The sequence below is a fragment of the Carettochelys insculpta genome, chromosome 7 (genome assembly GCF_033958435.1).
Source record: "Carettochelys insculpta isolate YL-2023 chromosome 7, ASM3395843v1, whole genome shotgun sequence".
Lineage (NCBI taxonomy): Eukaryota > Metazoa > Chordata > Testudines > Carettochelyidae > Carettochelys > Carettochelys insculpta.
In genome coordinates, this window is record NC_134143.1 from 1135231 (window position 1) to 1157349 (window position 22119).

Genomic DNA, 22119 nt, shown 5'->3' on the forward strand with positions numbered 1-22119 from the left:
CATTCTCCTGAAAAGAAAGAACCCTCTGGCTTCTTTTACAATGTGTCTCTTTTGACACAGATAGGCTACGTCTACACGTGAAGCCTACATCGAAGTAGCTTATTTCGATGTAGCAACATCGAAATAGGCTATTTCGATGAATAACGTCTACACGTCCTCCAGGGCTGGCAACGTCCATGTTCAACTTCGACGTTGCGCAGCACCACATTGAAATACGCGTTGCGAGGGAACATCTACACGCCAAAGTACCACACATTGAAATAAGGGTGCCAGGCACAGCTGCAGACAGGGTCACAGGGCTGACTCAACAGCAAGCTGCTCCCTTAAAGGGCCCCTCCCAGACACTGTTGCACTAAACAACACAAGATCCACAGAGCCGACAACTGGTTGCAGACCCTGTGCCTGCAGCATGGATCCCCAGCTGCAGCAGCAGCAGCCAGAAGCCCTGGTCTAAGGGCTGCTGCACACGGTGACCATAGAGCCCCGCAGGGGCTGGAGAGAGAGCATCTCTCAACCCCCCAGCTGATGGCCGCCACGGCAGACCCCGCTATTTTGAAGTTGCGGGACGCGCAATGACTACACGGTCCCTACTTCAACATTGAACGTCGAAGTAGGGCGCTATTCCGATCCCCACATGAGGTTAGCGACTTCGACGTCTCGCCGCCTAACATCCAAGATAAGTTCGAAATAGCCCCCGACGCGTGTAGCTGTGACAGGCGCTATTTCGAAGTTAGTGCCGCTACTTCGAAGTAGTGTGCATGTGTAGACACGGCTATAGAGCCCTCAACCTACAATCTATCCACCCTGCTGCTCCAGAAGACAGCGACCCACACCTTAAAAGGGCAAAAATTATGCAGCACACAAAAAATTCAATAAAATCACAGATTCATCCACACAGCACATCAAATACATTTGGAAAAAACGGCATGAAACATTCAAGAGCATACACATAAAACTCAAATTGTTAACACACATGAAACACAAACCAGGTAAAAATTCTCACACGTCTCTTTGCAGAGACATTTTTTCAAACAGACGAGAGAGAGAGAAGAAAAAAAAAAAAAAAAAACAAGGAAGAAATTATACACCAAACCCACTGAAGGAGCTGGAGCTGGGGGAAAGCAAGTTCTTCTCACATCACAGGGCCCCCACAGACAACTCGCAAAGCCTCCCCTTTGTGCAGTCCATTACCCAGAGGTGCGTCCAGCCAAATTTCAGCACCAGAACCAGGGGCTCCAGGAGCAAAGGCAGCGCATGGATGAGGGACTCTGGACACACCACGCAATGCATTGTGGGTATGCAAAGGAGCATCACTGACTCTGCCCCAGAGAGCAGAGGAGCCGGGGTCTCCCAGCTGTGGCGGCTGCCCCAGAAAAGGGGTGATGACAGTTTTTATGCTGTGCCCCCTTTTTGGCCCTGCACTAAGCTGGTCCCCACAACCTGTGGGAGAACCATAGGAAGGGATGCTGGCCTGTGTCTGGTTGTGTAGATCAGTCTATTGCTGTTGGGGCAGAGAGGAGATTGTGACTTTCATTCCCCTTGGGCAAGTGTCTGTCCCTTTCCCAGCTGTGTACTGCACAGCTCAGGAGCTGGGAGAGACCAGAGCCCCTGAGCCAGCCCTGGGAACAGGCCCTTCCCTTAGAGGCAGCTGCCCTATCTCTGGCTGCAGCTGAACCAGGGCTGCCCAGTCCTTGCCAGGGCATTAAACAGGTGAGTGTCACACTGTCAGGCTGACGTTGGAGACAGGCTGGGCCCAGCAGCAGCCAGAGCAGTGACCATGCCCCAGGGTCAGCATTTCCCCCAGGCACAGACTCCCCTCACCTCTTGCACACACTGGTCACAGACAGCCCCTGCGCAGTGTCTCAGGGCCTGTGCTGCTGTATTGTCCGGGTTCCAGGATGTGGCTAAAACACAGCACCCGCTGTGAGGAGGAACTGAACCTGCGCAGAGAAACCCTATTGGATTTCTAGTCCAACGCCTTAACCACTCGGCCATCACAGCTGTGAGACTGTTTCTGCCCCCCAGGCCAGAGGCCCTGGTGAATGCTCGGTGGGCCGAGGCTGGTCAGGAACACTGCCAGACAGCTGCTGGGGTTTGCTGCCCTCCCCTTTCCTCAGCCCCGGCCCCGGCAGTGTCCCTGGAAGCTGTGTGCTTGGGCGGCTGCTCAGGAGAGATGCAGGTGCTGCCTGGCTAATTAGCAGAGCCCCACAGGCAGCAGCCGGTGTTTCTCTTGGAGGTGCACATCTGCCCAGGCCGTGGGGCACAGAGCAAAATGTATTCTATGTCCCTAGGGAACATTAGAGGGAACTGTGGCCCTCGGGCAGCAGATGGTGGGGGAGGGGGATCATTCTGCCCCAGTGAAAGTTCCATGGGGCAATCCATGGCCATTGACCACAGCCCTGTATCCCCCAGACCCCCCTTCAACCCATCTGAGCTGTGTCAGGAGCCCAGCCAGGGGACGCAGACGAGGGCCCCTCCTGGAGTGAGACTGAGTTTAAGGACTTCTGACACTGGGGAATGAGGAGCTGCTGCTCCACATGACTGGCTGGTGCCAGGATGCTGCAGCCTTCAGCCACCTGTTCTCTGGCCTGAGCTCTGAGGGTCACCCCACCTGAACAGCTGAACTACTGGGGAGAAAAGTGAAGGAACTGTGGCAGGCCGACTGCCAGGCCCAGGATGAGGCCAGCCACCCGAGGGGCAGTGGCCGCTACCTGCCCCACTTCCAGGAGCTCAACGGCCGCCTGGGACCCAAGGAGGCAGCACTGACCACCCACGTCCTACAAACCACAAGGTCAGATGGCGCTTGCCAGGGGGCTGCAGGAGGTGTCAGGACCAGTATCAGGCAGCAGCTCCCACCCAACAGGCACAGGAACAGAAGCCCAGAGCCATGACAGGGGTTCCAGCAATGGGGCCCTCATCATCTCTGTGTCCTGAGAGGTCTCCATCTGGGCCCCCTCCACCTGGGCCTCCCTTCAGTTCCTCTAGGGACACCAAGGTAGGTTTTGTGCATGTTGGATGCCTGGCACAAGGGGAGGGGAGGCCAGCAGTGGCCCACTCACACAGCCACCAGCTCCAGTCTGGATGCACCCCACATGGCTGTGCTCCCTGAGCCTCAATGGGGGCCTCATGCAACACTCAGCACCTGCCCCTGTGGACAGCACCACAGGCTGCATGCCCAGGGAGGGAGGCTGAGCTACACTGCATATGTCCCACCCTCACAGGGACCCCCCAGCCACACAGATCCCTCAGGGACCCCGGGCCAGATGGGGGGACAAGGTGGAGGGGGGCACACAGCCCCCAGGGCCAGGTCATGGTACTGATGGCCTTTCCCTGGGTCCCCTTCTGTCTCCAGAGCTGCACCATCCAGGGGCCAGACAAGGCCTGTACACAAGCCAGAAAGGCCCACACCGGAGGGCGAGGGGGCTGGAACTGCACCCCTAAGAGCGCCCACATGGGGCCAGTGCTGGGGCATGTGATGGTGCCACTGTGGGGAGGAGGAAGCTGCTGCTGTCACTGCTCACACCACCCTGCAGGACGTGACTGCTGTCATGCAGGAGAGGCTGGTGATGGAGCAGGAGGCCTGGGGTTGGGTGGCAGGCAGCCTGGACACCCTCACACAGGCTGTGACCACATACCTGGCTCAGCCTCCCACCCCATCACCAGTCCCTCCCACAGCCCCTGCAGCTCCTCCCTCCACATGTCCCTCACAGTGTCCCACAGTTCCCCCCACCCATCCACCCACAGTCCCTGACATTGCTGCCCTGCTCCCACCCAGCCTTCCCCCATCCCCTCCCTCCCTTCCTGTAGCCCCCAGTGAGCCCAAGCCTGAGCCCACTGGACCCCTTCCTTGTCCCTACCTCCTGATGGTCCAAGCTCCTTCCCAGCCCTTGTGAGAATATGAACTGTGGCCTCCCACCCGCTCCTCAGAGCCCTTTCTGAGTTCTGTTACCCCACCCCCTCTCCAAGACCTCCTCTAAGTTCCATTGCCCCCACTGCCCACCCCAGGACCCCAATTGTCTATAGTCCCCCATCCCTCTTGTCAATCGTTTACACTTCTGTTTATGCAGTTTGGAATCCATTGCCAGAGTTTCATGAAATACTTTCCTTAGCAACACTCCCTGTCCCTGGTGTCTATTGGGAGGCCGGGAGGGTATGGGAGTGTTGGGGAGTGGGGTTGATAGCGAGAGTTGGGTGTGTGGGAAGGGAGTTGTGGTGGTGGCTGGATGTTGGGGGGTCACATGGGCCCCCGCACAAAGGCCTCCCAGAGGAACTTCCTGACCTGCACCCTGACCCTCTGTGCCTGACAGCATGGGAAAGCAGCCAGCTGCTTGGAGCCGTGGCCAGACCCAAAACCCACCCCTGCATGAACAGCTCTTGCTTTACCTCCACGGTGTTGTGGAGGGAGCAGCATGTACCCACCACATCTGGTACATTGCACGGGATGATCTCCAGTATCCTGAGGGGGCCCTGAAAGTGCCCTCCAGCCACCTAATATTGCAAGCCCAGTTTAGGAACTAAATAAAAATGTCCTGGCTGGGCTCAGTGTGTCCCCTGTAGGGCCAACTCAGCCACTCATGCAAGGGGTAAATGGCATTGGGCATTATATCGGAGGGCTAGTGGTGTCCCCATTTGGTAGCTCCCAGGTTGGGATGGATGTCTTCTCCTGCATGCTGCAGCAGAGCCATGAGTTGGAAGATACGGGCATTGTGGGCTCACCCAGACAAACCCACCCAGAATGCCACAAATCGTCCCTTGGTGTCCACGCAGGTCTGGAGCACCCCAAAATGGTACCCCTTGCAATTGATGAAGATGCCTGTGCTGCATTCTGGGGCCTGGATAGCAATGTGGGTCCCATCCAGAGCTCTGAAGCACTTGGGGAAGTCCAGCTTCTGAGCCCCCATTAGGGTGACTTGCAGATCCCAGACATGGACAACCCAGTAAAGTAGGTTGTTTTTGATTGCCCAGAAGACCTGAATGGTGTGTGGGGAGAACATGTCTATGTGTGCGTGGTGGGGTGCTCCATGCATCCCCTTCCCCTCCCACCACCTGGCCCCAGACACCCCACGCTGTCCCTCTCCCCTGTCTCTGAGGGTCCCCCTTGCCTGGTAGCCCTCCTCCCCATGGTGGGGAGGTGCCCCAAGCATGCCCTACCTCCAGCAGAACAGCCGCAATGGTGGCCCTGCCCACCCCCAACTGATGGCCAAATGACTGGTGGCTGTCCAGGGTAGTGAGCCTCCACATAGCAATGGCTACCCCCTTGTGCAAGGGGAGTGTGCGCTGCACCTGTGTGTCATGGGGCTGGGGGGCAGGGCACGGCCAATGACTTAACTCCAGAAATAGCCTCTTTGTCATACTGAAGTTGTGGGGCCAGCGGGTGTCATTCCAGTCCCCCAGAACCAGCCTGTCCCATCACTCGCTGCTGGAGGGTGGCAGCTCGGAGCAGTGCCTACAGGCTGACCATGGTCTGGATGGGTCGGGCATCGGGGAGTCTCTGGGGGCCATTGTGTGCCACCAAGTGGCTTCTCCATGTGGTTGAGTTCTTGGTGCTCTGGGTACAAGCCAGCCCTTGGCATATGCAGAATGAGTGTGTTTTGGAGGAGCCCTTTAAAGGAGCACCAGGCTGCAGCCCCCAGAAGGGCTTATCTGCCTTGCTAGCGCAGCCACGGCATTTTCTGCCCCTTTTCTCCCAAAAGAGCACCCGGTGACATGTGGCTGCTTCCTTGCAAACCAAAGGCCTGGTCTTTTCAAAGAGCGGCTCACAATCTCCTTTCACTTGGGGCGTGCGGACGCTCACTTTCAAAAGCTGATCTGTCAGAAGGTGGCTTTGGAAAGTTTGCCTTTTGACATCACTCTGTGGTTCAGATTCAGCCAGCCACGGAGAAAAGGGTAGAAAAGCAGAACCAGGTCCCCACGTGAAAATTGCAGCATAGTGTAACAAAGGAAATGTGTGTGTATATCAAAAAAGGATAAAATTCTTTTAATGACTAAGAAACAGAAACTTTTAAACACCATTTTCACTCTCTCTGCTCCTGAACATTTCATGCAAAAGCAGCTAACACAATTCTCCCCACTCTAAAAACTTCTTTTAAACTTTACAATAAAAACCAACCACTCAGACTAGGTTCTCTTCTTCTTGCTTCCAAAAGAAAACAAAAACAATCATCAAGAACAAACAGCAGCACTGCCTGTTTATCTCAGGCTCAAAAGAGAACACTTCAATTCATCATCATTGTTGGTAAGACCAAGAACACCCACATGCACTTCTCTAGCTACACACTACAGAAATGATCCCTAAAAGTACAGTCTGAAACACATACTCCTCAGCTGCACACCCAGCAGAACAGGCACAAGTTTCCCGCCCATGGGGAACGTTTTCAAACAGCTGCTTCCACCCTCCTCCAACTAAGGGACAAAAGTCTAAAATCAACCACCACTTTCGCTGAAGCCCAATTCACCCGCTTTGGGACGCAGTGTATCAGAGGTGGTCGCATGTGGCTGTTTGCAGACACACCCCTCCTGATTAGCATACAGCGCCCTTTGGAGTCAATCAAACCCTCTCACTTTTACTTCCACAATCTGCCACTTTTCTTACAGGCTCTCATGTGACAGGTATCAGGCACAGAGGACTCTGACAGGTTAGTTCCTTCTTGCCAGCTGTGCAGGTGATGTAAAAGGAAAGTAGAGAGGCACTGAAATCAACAGGCACCAATTGAAATGAAAACAAAAAAGCAGTCAAGTAGCATTTTAAAGACTAACAAAAGAATTTATGAGGTGAGCTTTGGTGGGACAGACCCACTTCTTCAGACCAGAGCTAGCCCAGAACAGACTCAATATTTTAGACACAGAGAACCAAAAACAGTAATCAAGGTTGACAAATCAGAAAAAAACTATCAATGTGAGCAAATAAGAGAGCAGAGTGGCAGGGCGGGGTGAGGGTCAAGAATTAGATTAAACCAAGTATGCAAAAGAGCCCCTATAATGTCCCAGAAAATTCGCATCCTGGTTGAAACCAAGTGTTACTGTGTGGAATTAGAATATGAAAGAGAGTTCAGCAGTTTCTCTTTCCAAAGCAGACTGAAAATTCTTTTTCAATAAGATGCAAACTCTTCCGTCATTAACAGAATGGCCCACTCCATTAAAATGTAGACTAACTGTTTTGTGGATCAGGAGTGTTTTGATGTCTGTTTTGTTCCCATTAACTCTTTGTCGCAGAGAGTTTGAAGTCTGTCCAATATACAAAGCACCCGGGCATTGTTGGCACATGATGGCATAAATGATGTTAGCAGAGGAACATGAGAATGTGCCTGTGATTCTGTGAATACTCTGGTCTCCTGTGCTGCATTACAGAGCTGGTATTCATGCAGTTATCAGAGCAGAGAAGAGAAGCCTGGTGCAGATGGTGGGTGTTGGCCCGTTGACTGTGTGGTCACACTGCCAGAGTGGGAGGTTCACCTTCACTCTCCCGAGAGGTTCATATCTGAATTCTGCCTCACTCTTGCCCCTGATCTAACAGAAATCCAAAGCAACCACTGGTGCGCTGTTCGGTGAGGCATTGAATCAAGGCCAGTTCAGCATGTGGAGAAAGCCACTCGCCTCAGGAAATGGATTTGAACCCACCTTTCCTTCTGGAGGCCAGAACATCCAGGGAAAGGAAAGACAGTATTTTACATCTGGCACCTTAGACCACGCAGCCATCTCGACACTGCTGGAAAGAATGCTCCTGAGCCACTAATTATCTTTAATATTTTATGAGTCAGGCAGACAGTTTCCATACACAACTGTAGCACAACTCTTTCAACACCAAACAGCCGTTCTTCAGCACAGCAGGTTTTTATACAGAGTCACCCTGACCTAATGCTGGGACGTGCTTTGACATTAGATGAAAAGAAATGGATGAAGGAGAAACTGCCAGTTTGCCACCCTGAGGGTTGGAATTCTTCTATCATCATCTTTGCTAGGAGGTGGCAACCAAGCACCCAAGTGATGGGAGCTCTTATTGGATCATATTCTCCCCCATCCTTAGATATTAAAGTTTCATGAAAGGAAAAAAAAAACCAATGAGAAAGAAGGCAGAGCTCTTAAGGATTCTTCCAGAAATGAGCTGGCCCCACAGAAGAGGAAGCAGGACTGTTTCTACCTGGCTTAGAACAAGCGACTAGTTACAAGTTAGACCCATGTGCTAACCACGACACTGCAGAAAATACACACTGGTGTTTTGGTGCTTTTATGAAGTGTTCACAGGAGCCAGTGCATCAGCAAGTTTCCCTTCGAAGAACGGGCAAGCAAAGGGCACGAAGAACTTCTAAAAACTTCATCAGTAGCAGTGGTGCAACAGCTTCTCCAATTCGCCTTTCTCACAAGGAGGAGAAACAGAGACAAACCTTCCAACCAACAATGTTCATATCTGCTCAATGTTTCCTGCCACAGCCCAGGGACCCCTTCAACAAACCAGGAAAGCAAAATGCAAGACCCTCAATGGATTCTCTTCTTGCCATTGGTTGCACTCACAGCACTTAGGAGAGGCAGACGTGGTGTTCCCAGGCTCCATCCCCAGTGCACAGGAGGTCCAGCAGCACAGTCACAGCCCTGCCAGGCCCAGGAGAGGGAGCAGATGCAAACAAGCCCTAAAGGCAGAGTGCAGCGTGTAAGCTGGGGGAGAGAAGAGTCAGTTATACACAAGCAGCCGGTCCTCTGGTGTAAAGCACAGAGCTCAGGACTCTGCCTCTTGCAATCTGAGTTAAACTCCTCAGTAGGACTGCCTCAGTGTCCCTTTCCTCACAGCAGTGCAGGCTTGTTCCACCTTTACTGCTCTACCCAGCTCTGAGCCCCTGCACAGGTAATGGCGCACAAGCTGCCTGCTTCAGTGACTGCTCCGCTCCTGTCCCCAGCATGTGCAAAAGCTTTCTCCCAATAGCACGTATGTTCCATACTGTTCAGGGGGTCACCGTCATGCCTGCCCTGCAGACAGCCACAGACACCCCAGCCAGGCTGCCACCTCCCCTCCGGCAGCCCCAGGTTTATTTAACACAAACCATCACCTTCCCCTTCTCAATGACACTTTTCCCATCACACTTTTGAACTCTCCATCTCTTGTCCTTGTGTAAGTGAGTCGGGTGAGCACCGAGCTCCACATTTCTCACCGTCCCCTGGATAATCATAGCTCATGTACATGCCCAGTGCACAGCTGGAGCGAATGCAGAAAGCCCTGAAGCTGCAGAGCACTGAAGGGGGACAGTCAGCTGGGGAAAAGTTTTCTTCTCTCCTCCTTGGGCAGGTGAGGATAGAAATGAAGAGAAGAAAATCCTCTGCCACACTCCAAAGAGGATGGAATTATCCATTTGCACTGTCTTTGCTTCCACCAAATCAGAGAACAAGAGCAGCCGTGTGCTACCAAAGTCCAAGACACCAGTGCAAGCTGGGAGAGAGCTGCTGTATTGGCTGAGAAAATCAATATCCAGGCGGGAAAGAAACTGCCTGGGATGTGATGTGAACCCCTGACACTGGGGGGTAGAAGCCTTTCCACCATCTACCACAGATCACAATCACGACACCAATACACCTCACATTCTGCTCCCCAGCAGGTGGAGTCAAGGGTGTATAGGTGTAGACGTGTATAAGTGTGTATAAGTGTGTTGCACAAAGTTCAGATCTCCTCAGGGTCTCTCACTACTACTGAGATGGAAACACAGGTAATATCAGGCAATTCTATGATATAAATCACTGATAGCAACTCCAGTTCCCAATTTCCTCTCCTCCAGCCCAAAGGCAGCTCTCTGGCGTAAACCGCCCTTAGGATTTAGCCTCACTGTCCGTTAACCCCTTCCCCTCAGTCCCAAGTGGCCCCAGCTCCCCAGCGGGGGCTGCCCTGCAGAAGGGTTTAGTACCTCACAGGAAGTACCCCACACCAGCTCTCCTTTGACACTGCAGAGTTTGCCTCTGTTCCCGCACTGAGAGATCCGTTATTTCCTTCCAGCCTCTCCTGTGCCAGGAAGGCTTCACGGGCTGAATGTCGATTGTGTCAGGAAAGTGCCAATCAAATTAGCCAGTGATTCGATTTAAATGTAAGACTGAATTTCCCGCCCTTGTGCTCCTGGGCAGCCTCCTCTGTGGGCAGCACCATGTGAGCGCGGTGAGCCCAGGGTCCGTCACAGACCACACAGATGGGGCTTTGATCCTCTTCACAGAACAGTTTCAGAGCCTCCTGGTGCTCCCCACACACCCCGTCCCCTCCGGCTCCCTTCACTGCCAGCAAACTCAGCCCTCTGAGCAGTTCCACTACGTTTGCAGCTTCCTGTTGGGCCGGAGGTGTCTCTGCCACACAGTCTCTCTGCACTGAGGGCAGGAGGGGGCTGGATCGTCCCCCCCCAGCACTGGCTGAGGCAGGGTGGGCAGAAGTTGTACCCACACTCTGTAATCACGGGGTCCTTGAAATTCTCCAGACAGACGGGACACGTTGCTTCCTCCTGGAGACTTTTCACAGGGCTCACTGCGTCCCTGGCTCCCTCTGGGCTGGGGAACAGGGCTAGTTTCAACTTCCTCAGTTCAGACTAGGCCCGGCCTGCAGCAAATACTGGGCATTCCCCTTCCCGGAACTGACTCAGCTCTTGGCTGAAGTGGGCAGAGCCAGCTGGTGTCATTGCAGCCCTGGGGGCTTTGGGGAAAAGCCGACCACACTTGGGCGCCCAGCCTGCAATCTGCCACTTGTGCTGCTGTGGCAGGTCACTGGGGCTGCACGTGGACACCAGAATCCCCCACTCCTGATAAGCTGCCAGAACTGGGTGTGTCTAAGGGGTGATATTCAGCCCTAGGCAGAATTCAGTGAATTTAATACATAGTTCTGACAGAATTAATATTTACAGTATTTTACATTTATCTCCTGACACACTCCCAGCTGCAAAGGTTTTATCCATTTCAATGGGCAGAGCCGTGGGAAGCTCTGCATGGTAGGAGGTGAAACAATCCGGTGCTCAGACAGTAATTACTGAACGGCAGCAGACACCCACTCCAAACTCCAAACTTTGTAACCGTTAAAACCAAAACTGTCAAGAGCAGATCTGGAACCCTCAGAACTCCACAGCCTGAAATCCAACTCTGCCAAGGGCTCCCGTCGCCTCATTCCTCTGGGCCCTGTCTGTGCCCTTCAGTAATTCCAAATCGGAAAAGAAACATCAGTTTCTGGAGTGAAATGGATATTTAGTGGCATCTACTGATCATAGAATCATCGAGTGCTAGGACAGGAAGGGACCTTGAGAGGTCATTGAGTCCAGCCCCCTGCCCTCATGGCAGGACCAAGCACTGTCCTAGACCATCCCTGATACACATCTACCTAACCTGTTCTTAAATATCTCCAGAGATGGGGATTACACAACCTCCCTTGGCAATTTATTCCAGTGTCTGACCACCCTGACAGTTAGGAACTTTTTCTGAATGTCCAACCTCGACCTCCCTCGCTGCAGTTTTAGCCCATTGCCTCTTGTTCTATCCTCAGAGGTTAACAAGTACAAGTTTTCTCCCTCCTCCTTATAACATCCTTTTAGATACCTGAAAACCGCTATCATGTCTCCCCTTAATCTTCTTTTTTTCCAAACTAAACAAGCCCAATTCTTTCAGCCTTTCTTCATAGCTCATGTTCTCGAGACCTTTGGTCATTCTTGTTGCTCTTTTCTTGACCCTTTCCTGTTTCTCCACACCTTTCTTGAACTGCGGTGCCCAGAACTGGACACAATACTCCAGCTGAGGCCTAACCAGCGCAGAGCAGAGGAACAGAATGACTCCTCCTGCCTTGTTCACAACACACCTGCTCACACATCCCAGAATCATGTGTGTGTGTTTTTTTTTTTGCAACAGCATCACACTGGTGACTCATATTTAGCTTGTGGTCCACTAGAACCCCTAGATCCCTGTCTGCTGTAGTCATTCCCAGACAGTCTCTCCCCATTCTGTGTGTGTGACACTGATTGTTCCTTCCCAAGTGGAGCACTTTGCATTTGTCCTTATTAAACTTCATCCTGTTTACCTCAGACCATTTCTCCAGTTTGTCCAGATAATTTTGAATTATGACCCTAACCTCCAAAGCAGCTGCAACCCCTCCCAGCTCGGTATCATCTGCAAACATAATAAGCGTACTTTCTATGCCAATATCTAAATAATTGATGAAGATATTGAACAGAACCGGTCTTAGAACAGACCCCTGCGGAACCCCACTTCACTTTGATGTGATTTGTTCTCTACAAATCCATGCTGACTGTTTCCTACCACATTACCACCTTCCAAGTGCTTGCAGATTATTTCTTTAATTTCCTGCTCCATTATATGTCCTGGAACAGAATTTAAGCTGACTGGCCTGTAGTTTCCTGGGTTATTCTTATTCCCCTTTTTATAGATGGGCACTATATTTGCCCTTTCCCAGTCTTCTGGAATCTCTCCTGTCTCCCACGATTTTCCAAAGATGATAGCTAAAGGTCAGATACCTCCTCTATCAGCTCCTTGAGTATTCTGGGATGCATTTCATCAAGCCCTGGTGACTTGCAGACATCTCCTTTTTGAAGTGATTTTAAATTTGTTCTTTTTATATTTCAACTTCTAACCCTACTCCTTTCCATCTAGCATTCACTGTGTTAGGCAATACTTCCTCAGACTTGTCAGTGAAGACCGAAACAAAGAAGTCATCCACCCTAAGACTCTGGAACAAGAAAGGAACATAAAAAATAATCTGTCTGTCTGTCTGTCTCTTCAAAATCTTATGCCCTGCATGGATCAATCTCATTTTTGAATAGTTTTTCTAAATGCTGGGGTCTCAGAGGTGTGTCACTGTGCTGTGAAGGGCACAACCCCAGCTGGGTGCATGAAAGAATGAGCTAAGTCCCTGGAGGAGAGGTGCGTTGATGGCTCTTTAGCCAGGACTGTCAGGGAGGAGACCCCATATGCTGGGTGCCCCTGGCGTCTGAGTGCCAGAGGAGAGGATGTGCTGTATAGCACACAGGGCTCTGGGGTGCAATGGAAAACAAGTTAGACTCCTAAGCTGCCATGGCTGTGTGGAGTTAAGGACAGTCATTCAAAGGCTGTGGGTTGAAATGCCACCAGAGTCACTGTAATGCACATTGCCTGTTGGGAGGGCTGGGGAAGATGGAAGGGCAGGTCCTCCACACAGCAGGGATCTACTCTCCAGAGACCTCAGCTCTGTCCACTCCCTCACTGGTACTGCCACAGTTGCCACATGTTTAGGCTGTTATTTCCGCCAGTCACTCTGCTGCCAGGAAACTCCTCCATGGGGCAGCTGCCTCATGCACCAGCATGTCACAACTCAGGGGGCAGCTCCTGCTAAGGGGAAACTCCTCCATGGGACAGCTGCACCTTTACCCAACGTGACAGCCCCACTACGAGGGATCCCTGCCATGGGGTGGCTGCTGCATTCCCTGGCCCCCCTCCTGGGAGGTTTCAGGGACCCGATTCTCAGCACACACCCCCCACGAGGAGGCTGTGGATCCCCCATTCTCTGCTCCCCTTCATCTTGCTGTGGCACCTCTATCTCTGGGGCATCATCATGAGGCAGCAGCCCCCCCATCACGGAAAAGCCCTGACACATGAGAGCAGCTCCCCTATCCCCAGAGACTGGTGTCTGGTGTTTGCCAGAGGGCCATGTGGTCACTCTCTGGAGTTCCCTTTCTACATTGTCCCAGTTTCCCTCTCCTCCGTCTCCGGGGAGTCCAAACTGCCCACCCTTAGATGGAACCACTTCTCCAGCGTGACACCAGCTTCCGCACACTGAGCCCTTTTATCCCTCCCAAGGCCAGTTCCCTAAGTGCCAGGTTGCAACCCTCACACACCAGGGAGTAAACACCCGCTCCGATGAAAGGCTTCAAGTCCCAGCACGGCTACTTTGGGGCTCACCAGAGACGTCTCCACCCACTTCCCAAAGATCTCAGTTCAGCTCCAGTCTTGTCACTGACGTGTCTTTATTTGTCACCTCTCACACGGCCAGTGTTCCCCAATCGGTGTTCCCCAAAGTGACAGTCAGGGTTCCCCGGTCGGGTTCAGCAACCTGTGGCTCCAGAGCTGCACGGGGCTTAACGCATCATTTGCTGGTCTGGGTGCTGCCACTGCTGACTCCTCTGCCACTGCTGGAAGGGGAGTCAGGCAGGTTCTGCGTTGTCCTATGTCGGGCCCTCCGCACTAGAGTTGGAGGAGCAGGGGTATATTCAAGCCTCAGATTGGGTGAGGTATTTTGGAGGGTTTGGGGCTTAGAGGGGTTAAACCTGGGGGTGAGGGTGTCAGATTTGGACTGAGAGGGATTAAGCCTGGGGATGAGCGGGGCAGATTTGGTCTGAGAGGGGTTAAACCCGGGGATGAGCGGGTAGATATTGTCTGAGAGGGATTAAGCCTGGGGAAGAAGGGGGCAGATTTGGTCTGAGAGGGATTAAGCCTGGGGATGGGGAGGGCAGATTTGGTCTGAGAGGGGCTAAGCCTGGGGATGGGGGGAGCAGATTTGGGGCTGAGAGGGGTTAAGGGGTTATTTGGGATTCTGTAAAATTCTTTCAAGTTTAAAAGGGTTCTGTGGCCAAGTAAAATTGGGAAACACTTACCCAGGCAATCACACACAGCCGGCGTCCTCCGCCTCCCCCGCCAGCCCCCCGTGCTCAACAAGGGAGTGCAGCTCATCCCTTCCAGGGTGGGGGTCTCAGCTGACTGCAGAGAGAAAAAGTGGGTCCTGATGTCGAAAGTTTGCTCCTGCCTGATGTAAACCATCAGAACAGCCCTTATGGGTCACAGAAAAGGATCAGAAAGGCAAGTGGCCTGATAGTGGCCAAAGCCAAGTGCAGCAAAACCCAACACCCAGGCAGCACTGGGAGTGGAACGTAGGGTCTCCTCTTTACAAGGCACCTGCTTTAACCAGCTAATTCATAGAGCCCGTCATCATCAACAGCCATGAGCTCAGCGCCCATTGCCGGCCAACGCCTCCCTCACGATTTCCTTCCGTCTTTCCCTGTCCAGTGCGGAGTGGCTCAGTTTGCGTAACGACCTCTGCACCCATCTACTGTGTCATCTACCCAATCTCTGTGGGCTCTGCCTCTCCTACAGAAACAGTCTGTTACTGCAAATACCAGCAGTGTGATTGCTGGTTCATCGTTCATTCTGCAGATCCACCCAAACAGCTGTAACTTCCGTTGTGTAACCTTCTGGAGCAGGGTCTCTTGGGGGTATCTTCCTGTATAATTCCTGGATAGGTCCCCATGTGTTTCTCCCACACATTCTTGTTTGTGAACTGTCCAGAGTGTGAAGTTGGTTTCTTGCTTCAGGACTGTGAAGAGACCTTGGAAAGGTGAATTTGGAAGCAGCACTTAGCTGAGCACTGGCTGTTTGTTCAAACCTGTTTCTGGAGAGAGCTTTTTCAAGGGTGGCTTGTTGGTCTAGGGGTATGATTTTCCCTTTGGGTGGGAGAGGTCCTGGGTTCAAGTCCCAGACAAGCCCTTCTTCTGCCTTTCTCTAGTAACTCACCTGTGCAGTTGGGCTCCCAAATCCTCAGCTATGTCCTTCTTCTTCCTTTGCTCAGTGCAATGGAACAGTCACTTGCCACTGGATGGCTCAGCTCTGTGAAGATGAGGCTCTGCCAGTGACTACACCCTTCGTGCCAGAGGTCACTTTCACAGCCCTGAGCAGAGGCACAAACAGGGCACATCTCCACGACTCCCTCCCTTTGGAAGGGGCAGGACAATGAGGGATTTTGGCAGATGCTAATGAGGCGCTGACATGAATATGCAGAGCCTCATTAGCATAATGGAGGACGTGCAGTTTGTGAAAGTGCCGCTTTGGACGTGCAGGCTGCACACGCAGATTGGGGCCCCCAGGCTCCCAAAGCCCTTCTTCACAAACAGCTGCTGCCAGCGCTGGAAGCTCCTGAGAAGTGGAACCTTCATTTGAGCACTTGGAGCTCTGTAGAAGTGTCGGGGGGGTCACTGGTTTGCTCACTGGGCCCCATCCCCTCCACACTCCTCGCTCGGCCTCCTCCCTCTGAGGCCCCACCTGTGCTCTCCCCTCACTCCCGGTTCACCTCCTCCCATCCCTGCTCTGCCTCTTCCACTGCAGTCTGCCTGCTGCTCTCACCTCTCCTCCCACCGGCCCACCCATCTGCTGCTCTCTCCGCTATCCCCCCAGGCCTCCCCACCTGCTGCTCATGGCTCTCCCTGCCCTACGCCAGGGGCTGCCCACTGCCCAGGGAAGCCCCAACATTACAAGGGGAAGGACCCCTGTTTAGCCTCTCCCTTTGGAGAGCGGTGGGTGCCGCTCGTTCACAGGTCGTACCCCTCAGCCCGGGTGGGTGCTGCTCGTTCACAGGTCGTACCCCTCAGCCCGGGTGGGTGCTTCAAACAGCTCTGGCTCGTGAACACACCCGGATGGGGCACTCCGAAAACAGCTCCACAAATAAATCACAGACATGGCCAGTAATTAAAAGCGTAAAAATCTGCCCCAGAGCCCCAATGTGAACCCCTCCTCCCACAGACACTGACTGTCCATCATCTCCTCTGCAGCTGCTGTCAGAAATGAAGCGTCTGCCAAAGCAGCGCATGCTACAGACCTCTGCAGTTCACAGAGCCACCCCTGTTCCATGTATCTCACCTGCCCAGGCAGCTCAATGAAAGTCTGAGCCCAGGGAGGTGATACCTGGTCAGAGGACACCAGGTTCTGCAAAGCCAGGCTGCCAGGCACCAGCACCCCCAGGCAGTGGCATTGTGATGCAGGCAGGGACTCCCTTACCCCTTCCCACAAGGCTGGACCTGCACAGCTGCCTGTGCCAGCTGGAACCTCCCCATCCACAGCAGCCAGGCCACTTAGTCAAGATGCCCCAAGGGCTCACCTAGAGCTTGAAACCGCCACCGTGGCCTTGTTAGCAGCTGTGTCTAAACAGCTCAGCCAGCTGATAGGAACTGGTTTTACAAGTGGCATCTTAGGAAAGGAGCCAGGGGAGCGGCAGGGACAGATGGACTCAACAATGAGGTGAGTGGGGCAGAGCTTCTACTTACCCAGAGGGGAGTTAGCTCAGATGGCAGAGCGCTGGCTTCGTATGTAAGAGGTAGTGGGGTCGATACCCACATTCTCCACTGCAAGCCATTTTCTGCACCCTTTTCTTCCAAGGCAATGTGAGACCAGGGCCCCCTTCCTTCTGCTTGGCTGCTCCCCAGGAAGCTCTCAGTGTAGAGGGGGCATTTGGAGCTGTCTCTGCTTGGCTCTGTGCAATGGCACAAAAGAGCATTTGAACATCTCCTCTCCCACCTGCTGAGAAGAACAGCTCTGACCTGGAGGCTGAGTTTGAAGGAGGAAGCCATGGCCATGGGCTGCCTCAGGTGAGAGAAAGTGGTGATGCTCATGTGAGCCATGTAACTAATATGGTGATGCCCCAGAGCGGGTAGCAGTGAGTTGTAGGTCAGTCATTGTGGTGGGCAGGTTCAGCACTGCACACGCAGAAGGTTCTGGAGTTGGGGTGACAGCTGTGGGCTCTGCTCCTCTGGGCTCTGTGCCTGTGGGTAGGAGAGCAGACAGGGCAGCTGCTGGTGCAAGGCCATGTGCTCTGGGTGAGCTGGAGCAGCTGAGCTCAGGAGCAGGCAGAATGCTGGGGGTCCCTCCGTGGGAAGAACGTTGCAGCAGGGGGTGATGGTGTTACCCTCTGCCAGGGAACATGGGCCATGTTAATCTCGTGATCAAGGCAGCGGAGGGAGGGGATAGGCAGGGTCTGTGGGGACATCTGGCAGGGGCCTAGGACAGGGGGTGAGGGGCAGCAGGGTCAGAGGGAATTCCCAGCCAGGGCTCGGGGTAGTGGGGACTGCGAGACAGAGTGTGAGGGGGGGATGCCAGGTTGGGGTTCAGGGTGGTGGGGGAGGGGAAGAGGGGATGCCCAGTTGGGATTCTGAGCAGTGGGGGAGGGGTAGCAAGCTAATTCCAGAGCCCCCGTGACCCTGCAGCTCCCTGTTGCTCCTTTCTGAAAGGGCCCTTGTGAGCTGTCACTGGGCAGGCCGGTTCGCTCAGTTGCTCATTCCTATGAGCAGATGGTAATAAGGGGCCTTCGAAGTAGGCAGGGTCCTGTCGAAAAGGAGCCTCGTCAGGACGAGACGTGCGGCAGTGAGACGCGTCAATTTCGAAGTGCCGCGGCCGCCCGTATGCTAATGAGGGGTTGAATATGTATTTTAGCACTTCATTACTAAACTTCGAAATGGTCATTTGCATGGCCATTTTGAAGTTTTTGGCTAGTGTAGACACGGCCATAGAGACGCTCCAGTTTGGTCAATGTAAATCGCAGTGAGGTGTTGCTGGTGCATGATGGCATATATTATATTAGTAGATGTGCAGATGAAGGAACCCCTGAAAGTGTGCTTGCTGTTCGGTCCTGTGATGATATTTATGGTGTAGATATGCGAGCACAATTGGCAGCAAGGTTTGTTGCAGGGCTTGGTTCCCGGTTTAGAGTTACTGTGGTGTGACCTATAGTTGCCGGTGAGGATTTGTTTCAGGTCGGCAGGCTGTCTGCAGGCAAGGACAGGCCTGCCTCTCAAGGGCTGTGGGCGTCATTGTCCAGGATGGGCTGTGGGCTGTGGGCGTCATTGTCCAGGATGGTTTGCAGATCACAATTTATTCATTGGAGAGGTCTTAGGTAGTAGCTCTGTGTGACGGCCAGTGGTGTTCTCTTGTTTTCTTTGCGAGGCCTGTCTTGAGGCAGGCGGCGTCTGGGGGCCCGTCTGGCTCTGTCAATCTGCTTCCTCACTTCCTTAAGTGGGTGTTGTAGTTTGAGGAAAGCTTGGTAAAGGTCTTGTAGATGTTTGTCTCTGATGGAGCAGAGCAAACATGGTTGTGCCTGGGTGCCTGGATGAGCCGCGTCAATTTCGAAGTGCAGCTGCCCCCCGCATGCTAATGAAGCGCTGAATATGCATTTCAGCGCTTCATTAGTAAACATTTGTGTGGCCATTTGGAAGTTTGGGGCACGTGTAGACGTAGCCATACACACTTGACTGCATCTGCTATGCACTAGAATAGGAGCTGCGTTTTAGTAGGGATTACTACCTCTGGTAGAAAATGCAAAGGGTTTTATCCCCAGTGTCAGGGGTTCACATCCCATCCTAGACGGTTTCTTTCTTGCATTGATATTGATTTTCTCAGCCAATACAGCAGGTCTCTCCCAGCTTGCACTGACGTCTTGGCCTTTGGTAGCACACGGCTGTTCTTGTTCTCCGATTTGGTGGAAGCAAAGACAGTACAAATGGATAATTCCATCCTCTTTGGAGTGTGGCAAAGGATTTTCTTCTCTTCATTTCTATCCTCACCTGCCCAAGGAGGAGAGAAGAAAACTTTTCCCCAGCTGACTGTCCCCCTTCAGTGCTCTGCAGCTTCAGGGCTTTCTGCATTCGCTCCAGCTGTGCACTGGGCATGTACATGAGCTGTGATTATCCAGGGGACGGTGAGAAATGTGGAGCTCGGTGCTCATCTGAGTCACTTACACAAGGACAAGAGATGGAGAGTTCAAAAGTGTGATGGGAAAAGTGTCATTGAGAAGGGGAGGGTGATGGTTTGTGTTCAATAAACCTGGGGCTGCCAGAGGGGAGGTGGCAGTCTGGCTGGGGTGTCTGTGGCTGTCTGCAGGGCAGGCATGACGGTAACCCCCTGAACAGTATGGAACATACGTGCTATTGGGAGAAAGCTTTTGCACATCCTGGGGACAGGAGGGGAGCAGTCACTGAAGCAGGCAGCTTGTGCGCCATTACCTGTGCACCGGCTCAGAGCTGGGTAGAGCAGTAAAGGTGGAACAAGCCTGCACTGCTGTGAGGAAAGGGACACTGAGGCAGTCCTACTGAGGAGTTTAACTCAGATTGCAAGAGGCAGAGTCCCGAGCTCTGTGCTTTACACCAGAGGACCGGCTGCTTGTGTATAACTGACTCTTCTCTCCCCCAGCTTACAATCTGCACTCTGCCTTTAGGGCTTGTTTGCATCTGCTCCCTCTCCTGGGCCTGGCAGGGCTGTGACTGTGCTGCTGGACCTCCTCTGCACTCAGGCTGGAGCCTGGGATCACCATGTCTGCCTCTCCTAAGTGCTGTGGGTGCAACCAACGGCAAGAAGAGAATCCACAGAGGGTCTTGCATTTTGCTTTCCTGGTTAGTTGAAGGGGTCCCTGGGCGGTGGCAGGAAACATTGATCAGATATGAACATTGTTGGTTGGAGGGTTTGTCTCTTTTTCTCCTCCTTGTGAGAAAGGCAAATTGGAGAAGCTATTGCACCACTGCTATTGATGAAGTTTTTAGAAGTTCTTCGTGCCCTTTGCTTGCCCGTTCTTCGAAGGGAAACTTGCTGATGCACTGGCTCCCGAGAACACTTCAGAAAAGCACCAAAATGTCAGTGTGTATTTTCTGCAGTGTCGTGGTCAGCACATGGGTCTAACTTGTAACTAGTCGCTTGTTCTAAGCCAGGTAGAAACAGTCCTGCTTCCTCTTCTGTGGGGCCAACTCATTTCTGGAAGAATCCTTAAGAGCTCTGCCTTCTTCCTCATTGGTTTCAACCAGGATGCGAATGTTCTGGGACATTATAGGGGCTCTTTTGCATACTTGGATTGATCTAATTCTTGACTCCTCCCTGCCCCTCTGCTCTCTGATTTACTCACCTTGATAATTTTTTTCTGATTTGTCAACCTTGATTACTGTTTTTGGTTCTCTGTGTCTAAAATATTGTGTCTGTTCTGGGCTGGCTCTGGTCTGAGGAAGTGGGTCTGTCCCACCAAAGCTCACCTCATGAACTATTTTGTTAGTCTTTAAAGTGCTACTTGACTGCTTTTTTGTTTTCATTTCAATTGGTGGCTGTTGTTTTCAGTGCCTCTCTACTTTCATTTTGCATCACCTGCACAGCTGGCCAGAAGGAACGAACCTGTCAGAGTCCTCTGTGCCTGATACCTGTCACATGAGAGCCTGTAAGAAAAGTGGCAGATTGGGTAAGTAAAAGCAAGAGGGTCTGATTGGCTCCAAAGGGCACTGTATGCAAATCAGGAGGGGTGTGTCTGCAAACAGCCACATGCGACCACCTCTGATACACTGCATCCCAAATCGGGTGAATTGGGCTTCAGCGAAAGGGGTGACTGGTTTTAGACTTTTGTCCCTTAGTTCGAGGAGGGTGGAAGCGGCTGTTTGAAAACGTTCCCCATGGGCAGGAAGCTTGTGCCTGTTCTGCTGGGTGTGCAGCTGAGGAGTATGTGGTTAAAACTGGACTTTTAGGAATTTTTTTTTGAGTGTGTAGTTAAAGAAATAATTGTGTCTGTTTTTGGGTTTATCGACCATGACGATGAATTACAGGGTTTTCTTTTGAGCATAGAGTAAGTAGGTAGTACTGCTGTTTATTTCTGATAATTGTTCTTGTTTTCTGTTGAAAGCAAGAAATAGAAATTTTAGTCTGGGTGCTTGGCTCTTATTATGAAGATTAAATGGAGTTTTTAGAGTGTGGAGAATGGCTTTAACTGCTTTTACATGAAATGTTCAGGAGCAGAGAGAGTGAAAAAGGTGTTTAAAAGTTTCTGTTTCTTGCTTGTTAAAAGAATTTTGTCCTTATTTGATGTGCACACACATTTCCTTTGTTACAATGTGCTGCAATCTTCACTTGAGGACCTGGTTCTGATTTTCTACCCTTTTCTCCGTGGCTGGCTGAGTCTACACCACAGTGTGATGTCAAAAGGCAAACTTTCCAAAGCCACCTTCTGACAGATCAGCGTTCGAAAGCGAGCGTCCACACGCCCCAAGCGAAAGGAGATTGTGAGCCGCTCTTTGAAAAGACCAGGCCCTTGGTTTGCCAGGAAGCAGCCACATGTCACAGGCTGCTCTTTTGTGAGAAAAGGGCCAGAAAATGCCGTGGCTCCGCTAGCAAGGCAGATAAGCCCTTCTGGGGGCTGCAGCCTGGTGCTCCTTTAAAGGGCTCCTGCAAAACACACTCATTCTGCACATGCCAAGGGCTGGTTTGCACCCAGAGCACAGAAAACTCAACCACGTGGAGAAGCCACTTGGTGGCACACAATGGCCCCCAGAGACTCCCTGATGCCCGACCCATCCAGGCCATGGTCAGCCTGTAGGCACTGCTCCGAGCTGCCGCCCTCCAGCAGCTCCA

General features: G+C 52.5%; 2 non-coding genes and 2 pseudogenes across 2 annotated transcripts; 2 read left to right on the plus strand and 2 right to left on the minus strand.

Moving 5' to 3' along the window:
• Window positions 1-1919: 1919 nt before the first annotated feature.
• On the minus strand, window positions 1920-2001 carry TRNAS-AGA (transfer RNA serine (anticodon AGA)). Its single transcript has one exon. It is a non-coding gene; the product is annotated as a tRNA-Ser (tRNA).
• Window positions 2002-6107: 4106 nt separating this feature from the next.
• LOC142016250 (small nucleolar RNA U3) lies at window positions 6108-6307 on the minus strand (annotated as a pseudogene).
• Window positions 6308-15396: 9089 nt separating this feature from the next.
• On the plus strand, window positions 15397-15468 carry TRNAP-UGG (transfer RNA proline (anticodon UGG)). The gene has a single exon. It is a non-coding gene; the product is annotated as a tRNA-Pro (tRNA).
• Window positions 15469-21223: 5755 nt separating this feature from the next.
• Window positions 21224-21423, plus strand: LOC142016210 (small nucleolar RNA U3; annotated as a pseudogene).
• Window positions 21424-22119: the final 696 nt, after the last annotated feature.